Source organism: Salvia miltiorrhiza, chromosome 4 (genome assembly GCF_028751815.1).
Source record: "Salvia miltiorrhiza cultivar Shanhuang (shh) chromosome 4, IMPLAD_Smil_shh, whole genome shotgun sequence".
Classification (NCBI taxonomy): Eukaryota; Viridiplantae; Streptophyta; class Magnoliopsida; order Lamiales; family Lamiaceae; genus Salvia; species Salvia miltiorrhiza.
In genome coordinates, this window is record NC_080390.1 from 43,508,340 (window position 1) to 43,527,850 (window position 19,511).

General features: G+C 37.1%; 2 long non-coding RNA genes across 2 annotated transcripts; both read left to right on the forward strand.

Annotated features, from left to right (window-relative positions):
* The first annotated feature begins 726 nt into the window (after nucleotides 1-726).
* Nucleotides 727-3,762, forward strand: LOC131021867 (uncharacterized). The gene is made up of 4 exons (XR_009101083.1): nucleotides 727-1,217; nucleotides 1,670-3,281; nucleotides 3,370-3,462; nucleotides 3,556-3,762. It is a non-coding gene; the product is annotated as an uncharacterized LOC131021867 (long non-coding RNA).
* A 6,936-nt stretch (nucleotides 3,763-10,698) lies between these two features.
* On the forward strand, nucleotides 10,699-18,645 carry LOC131021868 (uncharacterized). The gene is made up of 3 exons (XR_009101084.1): nucleotides 10,699-11,037; nucleotides 17,705-17,765; nucleotides 18,382-18,645. It is a non-coding gene; the product is annotated as an uncharacterized LOC131021868 (long non-coding RNA).
* Nucleotides 18,646-19,511: the final 866 nt, after the last annotated feature.

Below are 19,511 nucleotides of genomic sequence, written 5' to 3' on the forward strand. Positions count from 1 at the left end.
AAATTCGAAACAACATTTATTCATCATATTCATTTTACAACAAAATCCAACTACAAATACAAGTACAATTCTCACAAAATAACACAAATAAATCGAAATCTCACAAAATTATCCACCGGTATAGGATCAATATGTAACTTTGACAGAATAACATAAAAAATGGCTTATCCCCCCGAGAGCGCGACAAGAAGGTCCTTAACTTTTGCAGAACTTGGTACACTTCGTACCATTCGTGTTGCATATATATGAAACGATCCCTATTATTCCAAGAATATATGGTACTAGTGGGTAGATTTGGAGCCACTACAAGAATTCAGCTCATAGACAACATAATATAGACAACACGCTTCAAAACATGTTGTCTAACATGACTATAGACAACGATTTTCAAAAAACTGTTGTCTAGTTTTGGCGGTCATAGACAACGCGTTGTCTATTATGACTATAGACAACGGTTTTCAGGGAACGTTGTCTATTTAGGACGGTCATAGACAACGGTCACGAAAACCGTTGTCTATTCTCTAATAGACAACGGTTTTCGTGATCGTTGTCTATGACCGTCCTAAATCGACAACGTTTTTCAAAAACCGTTGTTTATTGTCATATTAGACAACGCGGATTTTTGAGCTTGTACACCGGTTGTCTATGGGCTCAATAGACAACGGAGTGGTTGTGTAATTTGTTTTATTTTTATACATTTTTTTTATTTCTAAGCCCTAATCTAATTTCTCTTTTTTCGCTCATTCACTTTCAAAATTTTCGCCCCAGCCGCCATCCACCCCAAGCCACCCACCGGCGGCCACCCCAGCCACCGTCGCCCCACGCCACCCACCGCCGACCAGCCCCATCCACCATCGCCCACTCCACCCAGTGGAAGAGATCGGCATCCAGTGAGTGGCAAAATCTCTCGCCACCTACTGGAATCTATTCCGGGCACCGATTTCATCCCCTCGCCATCGATTCCCGCCTTATTCCCTTGCCTCACCGCCTGCTCCTCGTCACTGTTGAATCATTCGACTTCGCCCTCGACTCCGACTCCACCGCCGCCCGTCAATCTGACTTCGCCTTCGCCTTCAACGACAACAATTTTTTCGACCGCCTGCTACAGATCGAGATCATCGGAGATCCCCTCAACGCCCATGCCGAATCCGACCTAGCTGATTGGGCCGCGCGCCTCTGCGAGCTCCGCCGCCGAGACCTTGTGGAAAAGCAGCTCGGTGAGCAAATCAAACTTAACTCTACCCGCTCTGATGCTTTTGTGGACTGTCGTGTTTGTTTCGAGTTTGATTTGGTTGTTTATCTGAATCAATATCGAGTTTCAAATTAGTTAGCAATTTTTTTTTCAGCTTTAGATTTGCTATATTTTGCTCAATTAGTTAGCAAATGTTGTTGTTGCTGCATTGCTGTTGCTATATTTTGCTGTTGCTGCATTGCTGTATTGGAATTTCGTTGCTCCATCTGCAGCTGATGGTTGTGACATTTTCTCAAGGAATGAGTTATTCTGATGGCTGAGATTGATGAACTTTGATGGCTTTACCCCTCCCAATTTTCATGCTTCACATTTCATCTTCTTTGATCTTTCATCTCTGGAATTGCAATTTACAGTTTTGAACTTTGATGAACTTTGGCATTTATAATTGATTGGAAATTCTCCCATCTATGCATCTAGTGACTGTAGTGTTTTTGGAGAGTGGACAAATGCACCTGGTTGGAGCATTCTGCTGTAGGATGGACTTTGCTGGAGTAACTACAAAGTTCTGCTGATGATTTGTTTACGTTTTCTTAGAGCTCTAAGACACTATTTGATTAAGGGAACTAGCTTCCGTTTTTAGTTGAAAAGAGGCAAACATGAGAATGAAGAGAGATTAATGATTTTCTTTAATGATAAGCTCTGAGGTCGTAATATGCTTTACCAATGTCAGATGGGGTGAACTTTTGATGTTTACGGATATACCAATGTCATTAAAGATGTTGCACAAATATGCCATGATCTACGATCGATTGGCGGAAAGTGTGAAGGAGAAGACGAAAAGGCTGGAGGACCCCGATCCTCGCTTCCTCCGCTACAACTCGCCACATCCAACAGTAGATTCTCACACCAAAATCTTATCCGCCCCGCTCACGCAAGTCACGACCCTTCCTAATGGCCTGCGCATCGCGACGGAGTCGAATCTCGCCACGACGACGGCTACCGTTGGTGTTTTCATTGACGCTGGATCGAGGTTCGAGAGCGACGAGACCAACGGAACAGCGCATTTTCTGGAGCATATGATATTTAAGGGGACGGAAAAGAGGACCGCGAGACAACTGGAGGAGGAGATTGAGAATATGGGCGGGCATTTGAATGCTTACACTTCAAGGGAGCAGACAACGTACTATGCGAAGGTGTTCGATAAGGATGTGCCCCGTGCTCTAGATATTTTGTCCGATATTCTTCAGAATTCGAAGTTTGAGGAGACCAGAATTACCAGGGAGAGGGATGTAATTCTTCGCGAGATGGAGGAGGTATTTTGTTGACGTTTGAGTAATCTTGCTCTTTTTGATCAATTGCTGATATTATTTTTGGTTGATGTGATTTATAATTGTTTTAAGTCTCATTGTTTTTGCGTGTTCGATATTGTGGTTGAATTGATTTATTTTTTATTGTGTTTGCATTTGCTTTTGGGGAAAATGTTGTGATTTTTGGTTCGAGATTGCAAGAAATGTTTGCAGGTATAAAGATAAATCCTAGGAAAGTGTCTTTATTGATTCCTATATAATGCTAAAAGTTGGACATTGTCTTAGGATCTTCTTTTAGATTCTAAATATAAGTAGCTGAGGGGATCGATTCATTACTTTATCCATTACATCCTAATTTGAGCTTCTAGCAAGACGTTGGTAATTCAAATGGAAGACTTTTTCCATGGGAACCACACTTTCAGTTCTCAAAAGTTGCTTACTGCCTTACTCCCCAGTGAATGTTTCCTCTATAATTTAGTACAAAAATCCATATTATGTTGCATCCTTTCTTATGTTTACGGATATACCAATGTCATTAAAAGCATATTATGTTTACGGATATACCAATGTCATTAAAGATGTTGCACAAATACGCAATTGTTGCACTCATTGATGGATTCACAATTAAAGGAAGCGTGGATCCGCTTGTCTTCGGTCATGATCTAGACGTTTTCATTGGATTTGATGACATTCATCATATGTGTGGATTCTATGTTATGCGACACATGAGAGATGTTATTGATAATATTGTATCTGATCACTCTCTCCCAATAACTACACTGGTAATTGTAATTTATAATTTTTATTAAATTTTACTTCAAGACAATTTCTATAATTTCATATTTGATCGCAAGTTTGACTTTCTTATAGTTTGCAGGAGGATGCTACTCCAAAAAGGAAATTGATGAAGTAAGGATAGAGTGGGCAGAATTCGTATGTAAAATCACAGATGAGTGATGATGGGTAAGTTTTATATAAAGTTAATTTTTTAATATTTTTGAGATATAAGGTTAATAAATTTTATAAATTGATACTTGAAATATTTTAATATTGCAGATGGTGTAACTTGCTTGTTTTCGGTGTTGCAGTTATGTTTCAATTAGTAGGAATGATGATGTTTGGATTCTAATGTAATGTAGGATGATGATTGGATTCTAATGTAATGTAGGGATGATGATGTTGGATTGTATTGTAATGTAGAATGATGATGATGGATTATAATGTATGAATTTTATTATTAATTTATGTATTTTTAGCTTTTCATATTATGTTTTTAGATTTATTGAAATATAAATTGAAAAAGCAGGAAATTTTAAATATAAATACAAAATAAAAACTGTAATATAGAATAGACAACGGTTTTCTACACCGTTGTATTTTCAAATAGACAACAGCCAAGAACTTGTTGTATATAAGAGAATAGACAACGGATGATCAGGCGTTATCATCCGTTGTCTATCAGAGTATAGACAACGGGTTTTCGCATGTTGTCTATGAGAGAATAGACAACGGTCTAGAAACCGTTGTCTATCAGATAATAGACAACGGTTTAGAAACCGTTGTCTATGACCGCCCCTCAATAGACAATGCTCTCATTTACAACAGTTGATTTTGTAATAGACAACAGTTTCTGACCGTTGTCTATTATCGTTGTCTACTAGCATCCATTCCTTCGACTGACACGACAGATATTGGTACGGATGGAACGAATTTGTACGATTTCGTTCCACATTTTCTTAGATATGGATTTACGCATCTCATAACTATCGTAGATATGGAACTCATTGAAATCATATTTTAACCGGATTAAGCATAAAATGATAATTGTTGACGAATGCGACAAAGAAAATCAGAGAAGAGTATGTTGGAGATAAAATGAGAGAGCAACTCATCGGCGAAAGAGAGAAAGGCGTGCGGACAAAACTAGGGTTTAAGAGAGCGAGAATAAATATAACATAGCCCGTGTTTTCTTTTGTAGGTAAAACATAGAAAAGGCAAGGATAACTCAATCCGTAATAGTTAAAATTGACTATAATTTATTGAAATAATGTTGGGCAGACAACTATTGACTTCCACTATTCTTAGTGGATATTTCGCACTATTTACACATAAAGTTAATATAAAAAACTTAAAGAAAAAAAATTATACTATTATGTTCAACATTAAGAAGAGATGAAAATAGGATAGAGGAAAAAGTTTATTTTAAAATTTTAAATAATCATAATTTATTCGTTCTAAATTTAGTTTTGACTATTTATTCATCAAATTAAAGATTTTGTCATCTTCAAGTTAAAATGTATATTGACTTTTTTTTTCATAAACCAAATTTCAAGATTTATAAGAAGTAAATGATAAAAAAAAATTATTTTGGGAGATGATTTCTTCATACGTAAGATATTTATTGGCAATTTTTTCAATATATTTCTTAAAGGGAAAATTGCATATAAATACACGAACTTTGCTCAAAATCCATATTTGACGTGAAGTTAGGATTTTACAATTAAATACATCAACTTCGTAAATTGTTCAATTTTGACGTCGATTTCATTTTTCCCAAATTTTAAAATAACGTAGCTCCTATGTGGTTCGCCGACACACGCCTTTTAGTTCGTCGGACAAATAATCAAATGAAATGAAATCCTAACTTCACGTCATTTTTTCCGATCATCGAAAATGAAATTGGCGTCAAAATTGAACAACTCACAAAGTTGATATATTTAATTGTAAAATCCTAACTTCGCGTCAAATATGAATTTTGAGCAAAGTTTGTATATTTACATGCAATTTTCCCTTTCTTAAATTAAAGACCACGACAAAAAAATTAATTTAATATAAAAATAATTAAAAATAAATTTGAAATGAATAATACATGTGTATTTAAAGTTTTAAAAATATTTTTATCTCTCCTCTTTCATCTCTTATAAAATAACAGTAAATATTGTGTGAATGAGGTAAATTAAGTATAAAGGTATATGTTCTAAAATGGAAATACCATACTTATTATGGACATACCAAAATAAGAAAAAGACCACACTTATGTGGACATAGGAAGCAATGTTTTTTATTTTTACAACAATACATTATACTCTCTTTCATTCCATTAGTAATGTCTCATTACTTTTTAACACGAAGATTAAGAAAAGTGTAGTGGAAGGTATTTAAAAATTATTTTAAATGAGCTGTATATAAAGTGAGTTGGGTCCATCATTTAATAAAATTTTAAATGATTATTTTTTTTATTAAAAAGGATATAAGATAGTACTAGTAAAATATTCTAATATAGTAATTAAGACATTACTAATAGGTGAGAGGGGTTAATACTTGAGAATCCCATTTTGTTAATTGGAAGACAAAATAAGTTAATTGTGAGGTATGGTAAAATGTACATAAAGTTCCAAAAGGTGTGATGAGGAACGAGATGCACAAGACAAGATGGCCCTCCCAACATCTACATTAACTAACTAACTGACCCCAACATAAACTTTTTGGTGATACAATAATTAAATGGGACACACTATAAACTTGTGGACAGAAGCCTTGGCAAAGCTGAAATCAGTGAAGACTACTTGATGAGAGGACTAGTAAATAGTGAGGTGCTGTATTCGTATTCCGCTTAAATTTGGCAAACCCACACCACAAATTATTTTCAAACTATAGGATTTGAGAGTGATGAGAGGACTAGGTGGTGTGTTTGTATTATGCTCTTAAATTTGGCAAATCCACACCACAAATTCATTTCAAACAATGTTTCTTGCTCCAAAGCACGTGCCCATCAACTGTTAAATGTTTGAGCGATTTAATTCCCTTCTTAATTAGTCATCTCGCTCATCAATTTTAGTGTAGATTAATCTTCGCATTTTAGCAAACAATAATACAATATGCACTCAAAGTAGCATTTTAGTTGACCACATAATTCTTAGCTGATCAATATCAAACATAATTCGTATCGCGGGAAAATTAAGGATCCAAGACTTTGTGTGTAGTTAGTTATCTATACCATCTTTGGATCTAATTAATCCGTTATTTTAAAAAAATGGTTAGTTAATACAGATGTCAAAGCTAAACAATCCTTGCCTAACTAACCATACATGAAAAAGGATGCAAGGCAATAAATTAAAAATACAATAGTGCAGATCAAGAATGGAGCACTTGTTAATTTATAGGTAAAGTTGTTGTATCAAAATTAATGAACACCCATTTCATATCCTCCCCGGCCCTCAAAACCAACCAACAATTGCTTCATTGTTTTGGAAGTGCATAAAAGATTAACAGGAAAAATGAGGCAGCTTGTCTGATGCTTGTGTAAACCAGCACAAATTAAATAAATGACGTCAAAATAATTAATCACAAATGGATCAAAACGATGTACATTTTAACCCAAAAATAAATTTTAAGAGAAAATGAGAGAACACATCATAATCTTCTTACTCGGCTGAAAGACCCACCTTCTCTCTCTCGTGGCTGCAACTGGATAACTAGACAATATACCTTCCTTTTTTTTAAGAGATTCAAACCTTTCGCAACAATTTCTTCTAATTTGTTATTGTTGATTTTGTGGGGAAATGAATTTGCAAAATGGATTTCATTTCTCTTTACTATCAATCAAGAACCTTATTTGGAAAACAAGAGACACTGATGCATGCATGAAAACCAAAGGCAGGCATGCTAGTAATAATAGCTTGCTTTGGAGTAATCATTTTTTTTAAAAACACCCATAAGGTGGAATAGATCTATTCCATTGGAGTAACAAACAGATATATTAATGTATGTGATGATGGAAAAAGATAGTCACCACACAGTAGAATGCAATGCAATGTTCCAACTCCCATAATGAATAATTATGGCTTATAAGAATAACAACAATGCAATGAGGCATCGGATGTTAATGGAGATTGCCAAGGTTTAGGCTCTGGGGGGTTATTGGGCTTGGGCCGCTTCTTTAATTAAGTCTTTTATTGGAAGGATCTTACGCCCAATTATACTACCCTTTTGATAGGGGCCCAATTTGATACTGATCATCTTAACAACAAATATATATTTCGAATATTTAGAAAAATTAACTTACCCATTTTTGACTTATTTCTCGGTATGAAGATTAAGAAGAAGATTTAAATTGAATAAAAATGATAGAATCATCGAACTATATATTTTTAAGAGTTGATCATTGTATCTTATAGACCGGATAGCTTTTAGTTCTACTTAATTATTTTATCTTTCATGCTTTTATCGGTAGTAAAATTATTTACTTAAATTTTTATAGTTAAATTTTTAAATTCATTCTCAATAAAAGTAGTTACATTTTGTTCGTTAGTAGTAGAGTATGAAACAAATGTTTCTTCTTTAATTTAAATATCAATATTTTATTTTCTCCGTCTCAACTAACTTGATCAATATTTTTTTTGATCAGTCGTCTCAATTAAGCTGATCAATTTTTATATGGAATAATAACTTAGGAAACATCTTTGAGACTTTTCACTTTATTCACTCCACTTTATTACCAAACATACTTCAAACATTAAACACTAATTTCTTAAATTTCGTGACGAAAAGAAATTGATCAACTTAAGTGGAATGGAGGGAGTAAAATTTATATATTTTGTTCTTCCAAGGAACTTGTTAAAACATCTTTTCACGATTTATAACAAATTTAATAAGTTCTCCTAGTTGAGTTTTTTTATTAACAAATTGAATATTTTTTTTCCCCTTAATTTTTCAAAATCCGACGGCGCATAGCATTGCATTGTACAAAATCACTTATAACAAATAAAACTCAAATGGTGCATTGATCTATTAAAATGATGCATTTATAATAAATTTTCAAGATTAAAAGATTAAAATTAATTCTGTATTCATTGTAAATAAACGTTCAAATTTGAACATCCTCCTGTTATGTCCCCTATTCCAGCCGCTGTCTGCCTGCCTCGTTCGCTCCTGGGCCATAACAGGTCTGCCGAATACAGTGGAAGGGAATGAAATTATGTTGGGTAAGCACTGTTCAATGTCTCTATACAATTTTGTTTATATACTCCCTCCGTCCAATCAATTTTGAATCATTTTTTTCGGTACGAGAATTAGGAGTTGAATATTAGTGTTTTAAGTGTGTAGGTAATAAAATATAAAGGCGATTAGGTAAGTGTGTAAGTAATAAAGTAGAAAGTGATAAAGTCGAAAAGTACACAATTAATTAAAATAAGTTTAATTAGAACCCTTTATTTTCCCCTAGTTTTTACTATATATAGAAATGATTCAAGATTCGTGGAACAGCCAAAAAAGGTAATTGACTCAAGATTTGTGGGACGGAAGGAATGTAATTTTGTGAATAGTGAAATTCATTGCATTTTTTCAATAGCAGATATTCTGAATATCTAAATAATCGCATCGGATATTCGGGGTACCCAATAGCAAAATGCGAGTCGGGTTCGAATACTTACATGTCATGATTTTCGCATGCAAATTGCGGTTAGTCAAGATTTTGGATATCTAAATAATCGTATCGGATATTCGGGTACCCAATAGCAAAATGCGAGTTGAGTTCGAATACTTAAATAAGGTTGGAATACTTAAATGTCCTGATTTTCGTACATGCAAATTGCGGTTAATCAAGGTACCCTTACCCATCCCGTTTGACACCCCTATTATTTTTGCTTCTTTGTTTTTGAATTTTATTAATACACGCCAAAAACCGTATAATATAACATTATCACTTTATAGATGTCTTTATCGGCGGATTTCTCGCTGGACTCTCACCAAAGGTTTGTGGTTCATGTATTTTCCAAGTGCATTCTCATGATTTCAAGGCTAATTAAATTTTGCATGAAACTACTGAAGTTCATGAGACAAAACGCCAAACAAAACAAACAATTATTCTAAAATTTGAACACACTTATAATCACATGATCATCACAACGCAGTCTCTGCTAATATATTCCTAATTTCCTATAATAAAAACGTACTAATATTTTTTTCTTGTAAATTTTGATATACCTATATTATCCTATTAATTTTTTAGGACAAAATTTCTCTCTCTCTCTCTCTCTCTCTCTCTCTCTCTCTCTCTCTCTCTCTCTCAATAAGTCTAAATATAATACTCCCTCCGTCCCATTTAACATGACCACTTTACTCTCACTGAAGGGGCCATATGTTAAATGGGACGGAGGGAGTATTGAATAAGACAATATATAATGTTGAATAACAATACATTAAATCAACACCTACAAATCAATCTAAAATCTCACCATGTATGAAAGCTCTCACTGAAATCATCCCCTATATATATATATATATATATATATATATATATATATAAAGAGATCGTGTAGTAGGCTAGTAGCTAAACCTTAGATAGTATGTACGTAGTATCAATTTTGGACCACACATTTTGTTCATGTGGCGCACTAAGAACGCAACACGTGGCAGTGGCATTCCAAGACAAAATACATGCAGGGATAAAATAGGAATAAAAATTATGAATATTAAAAAAAATACTATTTTCTTGTAGTGTATGCATATTTGTATTTAACTATATACATGTTTGTGTTCAATTACATGCATAATTAAGACGGCCATCGAGTAATAAAACATAGAAAAATAAATAGAAAATAAGTAATTTTTTTTATATCAGAAATTTTTATTTTCATTTTATCTCTGCGTGTATTTTGCCTTAGAAGCCCTTTGTCGTGTGTCGGGTTCTTTGTAACACCCCGTGTTTTGAGAAGCTATTTGTGCCCTAGCTCGAATTTAAATTGAGTTTTAAATAGTAGCTAGAGGAATTATGCACGTGGGCGAATAAATGAGATAAGAAATTTTTAGAGTTTAATAGGAGGCGATATTATTTTCTCGAGTCTTATAAATTCTCTTATTGAGAAACCTATCTTCGCCCTATATTTTTATTAAAATGTCTATGTGATATAAATATTTTACTTGGTAGAATATTCACATATGATTTATTGATGCATTGTTATTATGATATTAGATATATCATAATAGAGATAATTTTTCCTCACATGAATAAATATATTTTAATGAGATATATTTTTCCCACATACTAAATAAGAGTTATAATTATTCAAGTATATATATATATATAGATATATATATATATATATATATACACACCTATCTCTCTTTCTCTCTCACTCTCTCTATCTCTCTCAATCTCTCTCACTCTTTCTCTCTCACTCTCTCACCCTTACGCAGCACTAGCTCCCTCCCCACTCTCCCACATTATTCTTCTCTTTCCCATCAATGGAAATCACATGCACCATTAAAGAGCCCCTAAAAAGCTAATCTAACTAGCCAACTCATTCCTCCACACTTTAAGCTCACAAGCACATGCACACCTCTCTCTCATCTCCCTCCCTCTCTTATTCTTCTTTATTTTCAGCAGCCCTCCTCCTCCTCACTCTCACTCCACCACACTTCTTTTTCTTGTTCCACCAAATATAGTAAGAACTAAGGTTTCTTAAAGTGTTCATCTTCAAGCTCAAGCTCCAAGCATACTACGCATCATCTTCTACTCCACCTCCATTGATCTTGTTGGTAGCAACCTCAATCCTCCTCTTATGTTATATATATATTTTCTTGTGGTATAAGCATGTATATTGATGCATAATTGAAGCATGATGAGTTATTAGTGTGAAAATGCATGAGAATGGTGATGAAAGTATAGATCTATGATGATATGTGTATATGTTGTTGTTTCAACCATTTTGAGAAGTTTTCTTACGTTCTGGACTGATCAGTCGACGAGGTTTCCCTCGTCTAAAACTCTTCAAACTTTTACAGTGTGTCGATATATGTGTCTTGAGGACGCTGGTAAAATTTCAAGTCATTTGGACTTCTTTTACTACCTTTTTAAAATGCAAAACTTTTACTGCGCATGTCCACCGGAAATTTAGAAAGGCAGTCCCTAGAGTCACACGTTTCAGTAACTTTCAAAAACATTCAGCCTCCCAAATTTTTATGGTAGAAAGATACATGTATTATACTGATTTACACCAAATTTCAAACCATTTGGCCAACGTTTACTATTTTTCAAAAATCATAGCTTCCAGTCGTGCAAAACTGCCGAATCTGGTAGACTGTGGGAAAACACCCATATCTCATAAACCACTTGGAGTTTTTCACTCTACTTTTTTTTAAATAAAACTAGACGCAGAAAGGTTTTCAACAGTGTAAGTCTCGAATCTAGGAGATTTCTGAGTCAAAACAGTTTATTCGTTAAAGTTGAGGCAGAGCAGAATGATAAACTGTAGGAGTCTGAAAATTTCTACTTTGTAATTGTTTTGAGGATTTTAAAGTTTTGGTGGATTAATACACCATGTTATGTCATGAAAATACTACTAGAAAATTTTATATTTATTTCCAAGCTTACGTGAATATTTGGGAATTTACTTACAAGGAAAAAGATTTCGAGTTCATAGGATTATTTTTTTTAAGTCATTTGACTATTGTGATAAATCGTGAAAATGTATTATGTGGAAATTGATTATTGCAAAGTATGAATGTGATGAAATCTCCTGCGAGATAAAACCCTAGCAACTCAAGAAGAAAGTCTTGAATTAACCTAGTAAGCGATTTAACGCTGTTTCATAAAATAAGAGTCCCCAAAAGTCCCCCTGCGAACTGATCCAAGGGGTTTAAATAAAACAAATAACAGAGTCCTACTAGCAAAAGGAAACTTCTAATAAGAGTCCTGCGAAATAATAAAAGTCCTAATAACATAAGGAATCTACTTAAGAGTAAATAATAAATACTAATAAAATCCTACTCTTCAACCTTCCTCCTGCGCAGCAACAGTTGCTGTATTCTTATTCCTCCTAACATACACCTTAGTAATTGGTGGATTTCCATCAACTCCCCCTCCATCAAAATGAACCTTGTCCTCAAGGTTAAAGCTTGGAAACTGAGCTCGAACTTCTGCAACCGATTCCCACGTTGCATCCTCCAACCCAAGTGCCTTCCACTGAATCAAAACTTCACGCACTGGTCCTCCACGTTGTATGTTCCACCTGTACTCAATCACGCGGTCCGGCTCAAGTGCTGGCAGTCCCTCAGCTGAATACGGCGGCAAAGTTGAACGAATAGCTTCAACTGGCCCCACCTTTCTCCGCAGTAATGAAACGTGAAAAATTGGGTGAATTTTGGATTCCTTTGGTAACTCCAAACGATAAGCGACCGTCCCAATTCGCTCACTAACCTGAAAAGGCCCGTAGAACTTGCTAGCCAATTTAGTATTTACCCTTTTAAAAACTGAACTCTGCCGATAAGGCTGCAGTTTCAAATAAACCCAATCTCCAACTTCAAATTCCTCAGGCCGACGCTTAGTGTCTGCGTACTGCTTCATACGATTTTGGGCGATTTCGAGATTAAATCGCAATTCTTTCAACAAAGCATCTCGCTCACGTAGCTGCACATCAACCTCATGTACAGCTGTAGATCCAGGCTCATGTGCAGGAATTGGAACGGCAGCCCTTCCATACACGACTTCAAATGGCGTCATGTTAATTGACCGTTGATAAGTGGTGTTATACCAGTACTCTGCCCATGCCAAATATTTTTCCCATGCCTTTGGCTGATTAGAGGAAAAACAACGAAGATATTGCTCCAAGCATCGATTCACCACCTCTGTTTGTCCATCGGTTTGAGGATGATAAGATGAACTCATCTTCAGCTGCGTCCCTTGCAACTTAAATATCTCACGCCAAAAAGAGCTTATAAAAACACGATCCCTGTCGGACACGATTGATTTTGGGATTCCATGTAGTTTCACCACATTTCGAACAAATATTTCAGCAACATCTTTGGCAGAGTAAGGATGACTTAGAGCAATGAAATGCGCATATTTGGACAATCTATCGACCACCACCAGAATGGTATCTTTTCCCTTTGAACGGGGTAATCCTGTAATGAAGTCCATCGATATATCCACCCATACTTGCTCAGGGATTGGTAGTGGTGCCATCAACCCTGCGGGACTTCGGCTGTCTGCTTTGTTCCGTTGGCACACATCGCACGCTTGTATGAATTTCACAATGTCTTTCTTTAATCCAGGCCAAAAGAATAATTGTGACATTCTCTTGAAAGAACGCAAAATCCCAGAATGTCCGCCAAACACGGAAGTGTGAAATTCTTGGATTAAACGTTCTCTTAACTCTCCTCTTGGAACCCATACACACCCATTTCTTGCCAAGCAGCCATGACGAATTGCGTAACCTTCTTGACCTTGATGCCCATCCTTTACTTGCTGCAATAAGGAGCCAAGTTCATCATCTTTCTTGGTTGCGATAGCAATCTCCTCCCAAATACCAACGATCGGTGTAGACAAGGCCATTAACGATGAATCGCTGCCTGTATTTCGTCTAGATAGCGCATCAGCGGCGTTATTCTCTTTTCCAGGCCGATAGATAATTTCATAATCAAACCCAACCAACTTGGCAATCCACTTTTGTTGCTCCGGTGTAGTAATTCGTTGCTCCAGCAAATAGCGTAAACTACGCTGATCTGTAATTATCTTAAATCTTCTTCCCACTAGATAAGGTCGCCAACATCTGATAGCCTCCAGTATAGCCAACATCTCTTTCTCGTAAATGGACCATGACTTTTTAGATTCCGCGATCCCCTTACTCAGATATGCGATTGGTCGCCCATTCTGGGAAAGAACTGCTCCAATTCCACCCCCTGACGCATCGGTCTCAATTACGAATTCCTCCTCGAAATTAGGCAGGGCTAAGATTATGGTTGAACTCATCGCCTCTTTTAGCTCTGCAAATGCTTGTTCAGCTGTGTCTGACCATTTAAACTTGTTTTTCTTAGTCAACTGATGTAATGGTCTAGCTATTTCTCCGAATCTTGGGCAAAATTTTCGATAATAGCCTGCCAGCCCAAGGAATCCTCTCAACTCCGTCACATTTGTTGGGATAGGCCAATTTCTCACAGCTTCAATTTTGCGTGGATCAACTCTTACTCCTTCTTTTGAAATAAAATGACCCAAGTACTCTACTTCGCGTACACCAAAGAAACATTTAGAAGGCTTTATAACAAACTGATGTTCCCTCAAAATTTCCAGAACTTTGCGCAAGTGACGCAAATGCTCGTCCCAACTTTTACTGTAAACCAATATATCATCGAAAAACACGAGGACAAATTTACGTAGATAAGGCCGGAAAATATGATTCATAATCGACTGAAAAGTAGAGGGTGCATTACATAATCCAAAAGCCATTACCAAATACTCATAATGCCCGTTGTGAGTTCGGAATGCTGTTTTGTGCACGTCATCTGGGTGGACTCGAATCTGGTGATATCCAGCCCGCAGGTCAAGTTTAGAGAAAAAGGTGGCTCCGTGCAATTCATCCAGCATATCCTCTACAGTTGGAATTGGAAATCTATCCTTGATGGTGGCCTCGTTTAGGGCTCGATAGTCGGTGCAGAACCTCCAAGTTTCGTCCTTTTTCTTTACCAATAAAACTGGAGAGGAGAACGGACTTGTGCTGTATCTGATTAAGCCCGCTGCCATCATTTCTTCGACCTGCTTTTCAATCTCGTTCTTCTGAAAGTGAGCGTAGCGATATGGTGCTACATTTACAGGTTTTGATTCGTCAGCTAGTCTGATGCGGTGATCGAATTCTCTTTTAGGGGGCAATGAAACGGAAGCAGTCGACACACCTTCGAATTCGCTTAAAAGTTTAGCAATTTCGTCGTTCTGCTCCTTTTCTATCCGATCTTCGCAATTAAGTTCTGGAGATATTAATAAATAGATCTCTCCTCCGGAAGCCAACTCTCGCTGCAACATGTCTAAGTCAAAAGGTCCAGGGGGTGTGTACCCAATACCCTTCAACAAAACCATTTCGTCACCACACCAAAAGTTCAATGATAACTCCTTGCAATCAACCAGGAAAGGACTCACCATTTCCATCCAAGGCATCCCAAATACAATATCCATCTTAGGCAAAGGCAATGCAAATAATGTCACGTGGAAACAAATCCCTTGAATGATGATTGGTACCTGATCGTATCTCATATGGCAGGTCAGAGAGTGGCCACTTCCAGTAGTGACGGAAAATGGGGACCCTCCACGTGTTGCCGGAAGTTGCAAATATTCAGCTAGCGGTGTGGATATGAAATTAAGAGTCGCACCGCTATCCACTAGTATTAGGACAGGGCATCTCCCAACATGTCCTTCAAATTTTAGCGCTCGTGCTCCTCCATTTTCGTTTAGGTGATTGAAAGAAATTACTGCATTCTTCTTTGCTTCTTCCATTCCCAATAGATTAAACTCCGTCGTCACATTTCCACCGCCTTCCGCTATCCCGTCTTCAGGAGCTTCGTCATATTTTGGAGTGGTAATTTCTCCCTCTGTTTCTGGTGCGGTTTCTTCCACTATCAAACTCATTGCCTTCGCGTTAGGACACACATGGTTCCAGGTATACTTCTCATCGCATGTGAAACACTGCCCAGCTCGCCTTCTTTTTATGATTTCATCATTTGGAAGCTGAATTCGCCCTTTACCAATTGTTGGTGTGTTGGATGGAGGCCTTGAGGTAGTAGGGATGAAAGGCTTGGGGTTAAAATTTCGACTTATGGTGGCTGGACTACTCCTCGACGACGCGGGCAACGCCTTCGACATCTGTAACTGTTCATCTTTTCTTGTTGCTAATTCAATGGCTTCTTGAAGATCATGAGGCCTCCACATCTTTAACTCCATGGCTATTTCCGGTTTCAATCCAGCCATAAATGCTCCAAGTAACGCACTCGGTGGCCAATGGGGAACTCTATTCATTAATATCTCAAATTCTCGCAAATAATCGCGAAAACTCCCCGTTTGGCGCAATTTATTCATGGACTCGTTTGCATCTTCGCCTTGAGCAGTTCCAAACCTAAGTTGCACACCTTTCTTGAATTGAAGCCAATTCACTTGGGAGTTGCCATGAACCTGTTCAAACCAACGCCACCATTGTCGAGCCTCACCCTCCAAGTAATACGAGGCAATTTGAACACAATGCTTCACTCGTATATCATTTAATTCAAAATATTGCTCCGCCTTGTCAAGCCAATTAAGTGGGTCAGCACCTGTGAATTTAGGGAATTCTAGGCGAATCCCCTTCGGCCGATGGTCATTCGGACGTTCTCTTCGTCTACTATAAACTGATTCATCGGATTCAGTTTCTGAATCATTGTGTGAATTTTCATCTTCCTCTTCCTCATGCTCCGATTCAGAACCATCCCTATGAAACGGATTTGGGTACGTTGCAAACGGATTGTCCCTCTCCCATGAATTCTCTCGTAGATGTTCGTGGTGTCGACGTCTCCTAGTTTCATCGTTGTCGTTCCAACGGTGACTTCCCCGTTCTTGACCCCCTGAGTTGTCGCGACCGGAACGGCCTCCGTTACCGCGATGTCCCCGCTGGCCTGCTCTAAATCGCCCGTTACCTTCATCGCGTCGCCGGCTCGATCGAGCCCTTTGCTCACGCTGTCGTCGATCACCTACTTGATTGTCAAGTTGAAGTGAAATATTCTGTAGTGTGGCATTCAGTTTCTCAATTGAAGATTCAATGTTTTCAAACCTTTGCCGATTTGAAACCATCGTCGGAAGCGCAGTAACGTGATCACAATCTGGCTCTGGTGCCAATTGATGAAATCTCCTGCGAGATAAAACCCTAGCAACTCAAGAAGAAAGTCTTGAATTAACCTAGTAAGCGATTTAACGCTGTTTCATAAAATAAGAGTCCCCAAAAGTCCCCCTGCGAACTGATCCAAGGGGTTTAAATAAAACAAATAACAGAGTCCTACTAGCAAAAGGAAACTTCTAATAAGAGTCCTGCGAAATAACAAAAGTCCTAATAACATAAGGAATCTACTTAAGAGTAAATAATAAATACTAATAAAATCCTACTCTTCAACCTTCCTCCTGCGCAGCAACAGTTGCTGTATTCTTATTCCTCCTAACATACACCTTAGTAATTGGTGGATTTCCATCAGAATGACTATTTGATGTTTATGAATGCTATTTACCTAGGATTGAGAGTCTTTTAATTGGATAAGATATCTAATTAAATTGAGAGGTCCAATTGGGTAAATAGTAGATAGGTTATAAGATGAGATTAAGCATATGATGAAAGCATAAGTATTGAGATATTAGTTAGATGAAATTCTAACTAGAGTTTATTTTGTCACATGACAATCTAAACCACGTGCGCCACCAAAGGTTCGAGTGACGGCCGGCGTTAGTACGACTCTGAGCGTTACGTCATCGACCCCTGAGACAGGTGGGCTTTATTCTAACTCTATTATGGCTAGCTACCATGATAATGAGTTCAAATGCAAATTCTTATGAAAATGAAGCATGTTGAAGCATTATTGATGAATCTTATGAAAATGAAGCATGTTGAAGCATTTTTGATGAGTATTATGAAAATTGTCAACTTGCCATATTTATTATTGATGAGAATGAGATATGGTATGTTGCCTCTATGAAAGACATGATTATGATCATGATGCAAGATATCGGCCTTTGACTGATTTATATGACAGTAAAGGTTTTGTGCGCAGAGGTGACCGTGAGCCGTCTCTAGTCGGCCGGTCACGGTGATTTGAAGGAGGCCTCCTTCTCTTCACCTTATATATATATTATATGAGTTCTCATAGTTGGCACATACCGTGAATATATAATGTCTGCAGACTAATGATATTATTATGATGATGCAAATGAGTTTATGACAGAAAAACATGAACAGGTATTTTTAATCTCAGTTAAATCCTGTTGATGCATTGAAAAGGGCAAGATTGACATATAGCTCTAAGAGCAACATTTCAATTATTTCCGGCATGAGTCCACTGAGTGCTTTTTGGTACTCAGCCCTGCATGTATTTCTAAATGTGCAGGTCTGGCTTGGCGCGAGGATGGGTGAAAGCTGTTGGAATTGTCAGTTGGCTGTGTCTTTCCTATGTCTCATATTTATCTTTATAAGCTTTGACTCTATAAGAATTTGAACTCCCTGCTATATGTCTTCACACATATAGTAACGCATCTCGCTGCATAACTCTGATGAAACTCTTTATTTAATTTGCTTATGTCTGTAATATCCCTTAAGGGAAATACTTCTCAGACCCTTGCTAAGTTTCAATGGCTTAATCATGTTTACCCAAGCTAGTAATTATTTTGGTCTTGAAATCCTTCTTTAAAATGAGTAAAGTTTGCAATTGCTTCCGCTAAAACAAAATGTATTCCTATTTCTTTCACTATTTCTTTTATTAGTCGTACGATACTTGGTATACGCTATCACTGGCTATATCGGGCTGCGACAGAGTGGTATCAGAGCAGCTCGTCTGCTCTGAGTATAATCTCTTATAGAGTTTTTTTTTTTTTTTTTTTTTTTTTTGAGTCTAAGCTAGAGTCTTAGACTAAAAGAGCTATGTCACTGACAAGAGCCAACACCCCATCTCCGCCAGCTTGACGAGGTATGCAAGTTAAAGTTTAAAGTTACTTATGAGCATGAGATATGCAATTGATAAGTTGATGATATTTATAAGTTGAGAAAGAAGCATGATTAGTACATGATGCAATATTATTGATATCTGGTTTTGATTGACTGGATAAGTAAGATGGTGGAAAATTTTTATTGGAATCAATATTGATACCGATACACTACGAGAATCCTAGAGGAACACCGACAAACGAGTATGTTATTGAGTAATAAACGAGTAAGTCATTCTTGACTTAGTAACACGAGTTGTTATTCTAGCATGGCAGACGGATTCGACATAGTACAGGCTTTCTATGACTGTACTTTGGAGCACCACGAGACTATTGGAGAGTTCTTAGCACGCTTCCACCACAGGTGGATTGACGCCGTAGAGCATGGAGTCACGGCCCAGCAGGCCATGCAGATACTACCACATAGGATGCCACCCCACTGGCAGGCTTGGTGTCATTTTATCGCCCCAGACTTCTATAGCCCGTTGGCACCGGGAGGATTTGAGGTGCGATTCCCGGAGTACCTAACCATTCTGTT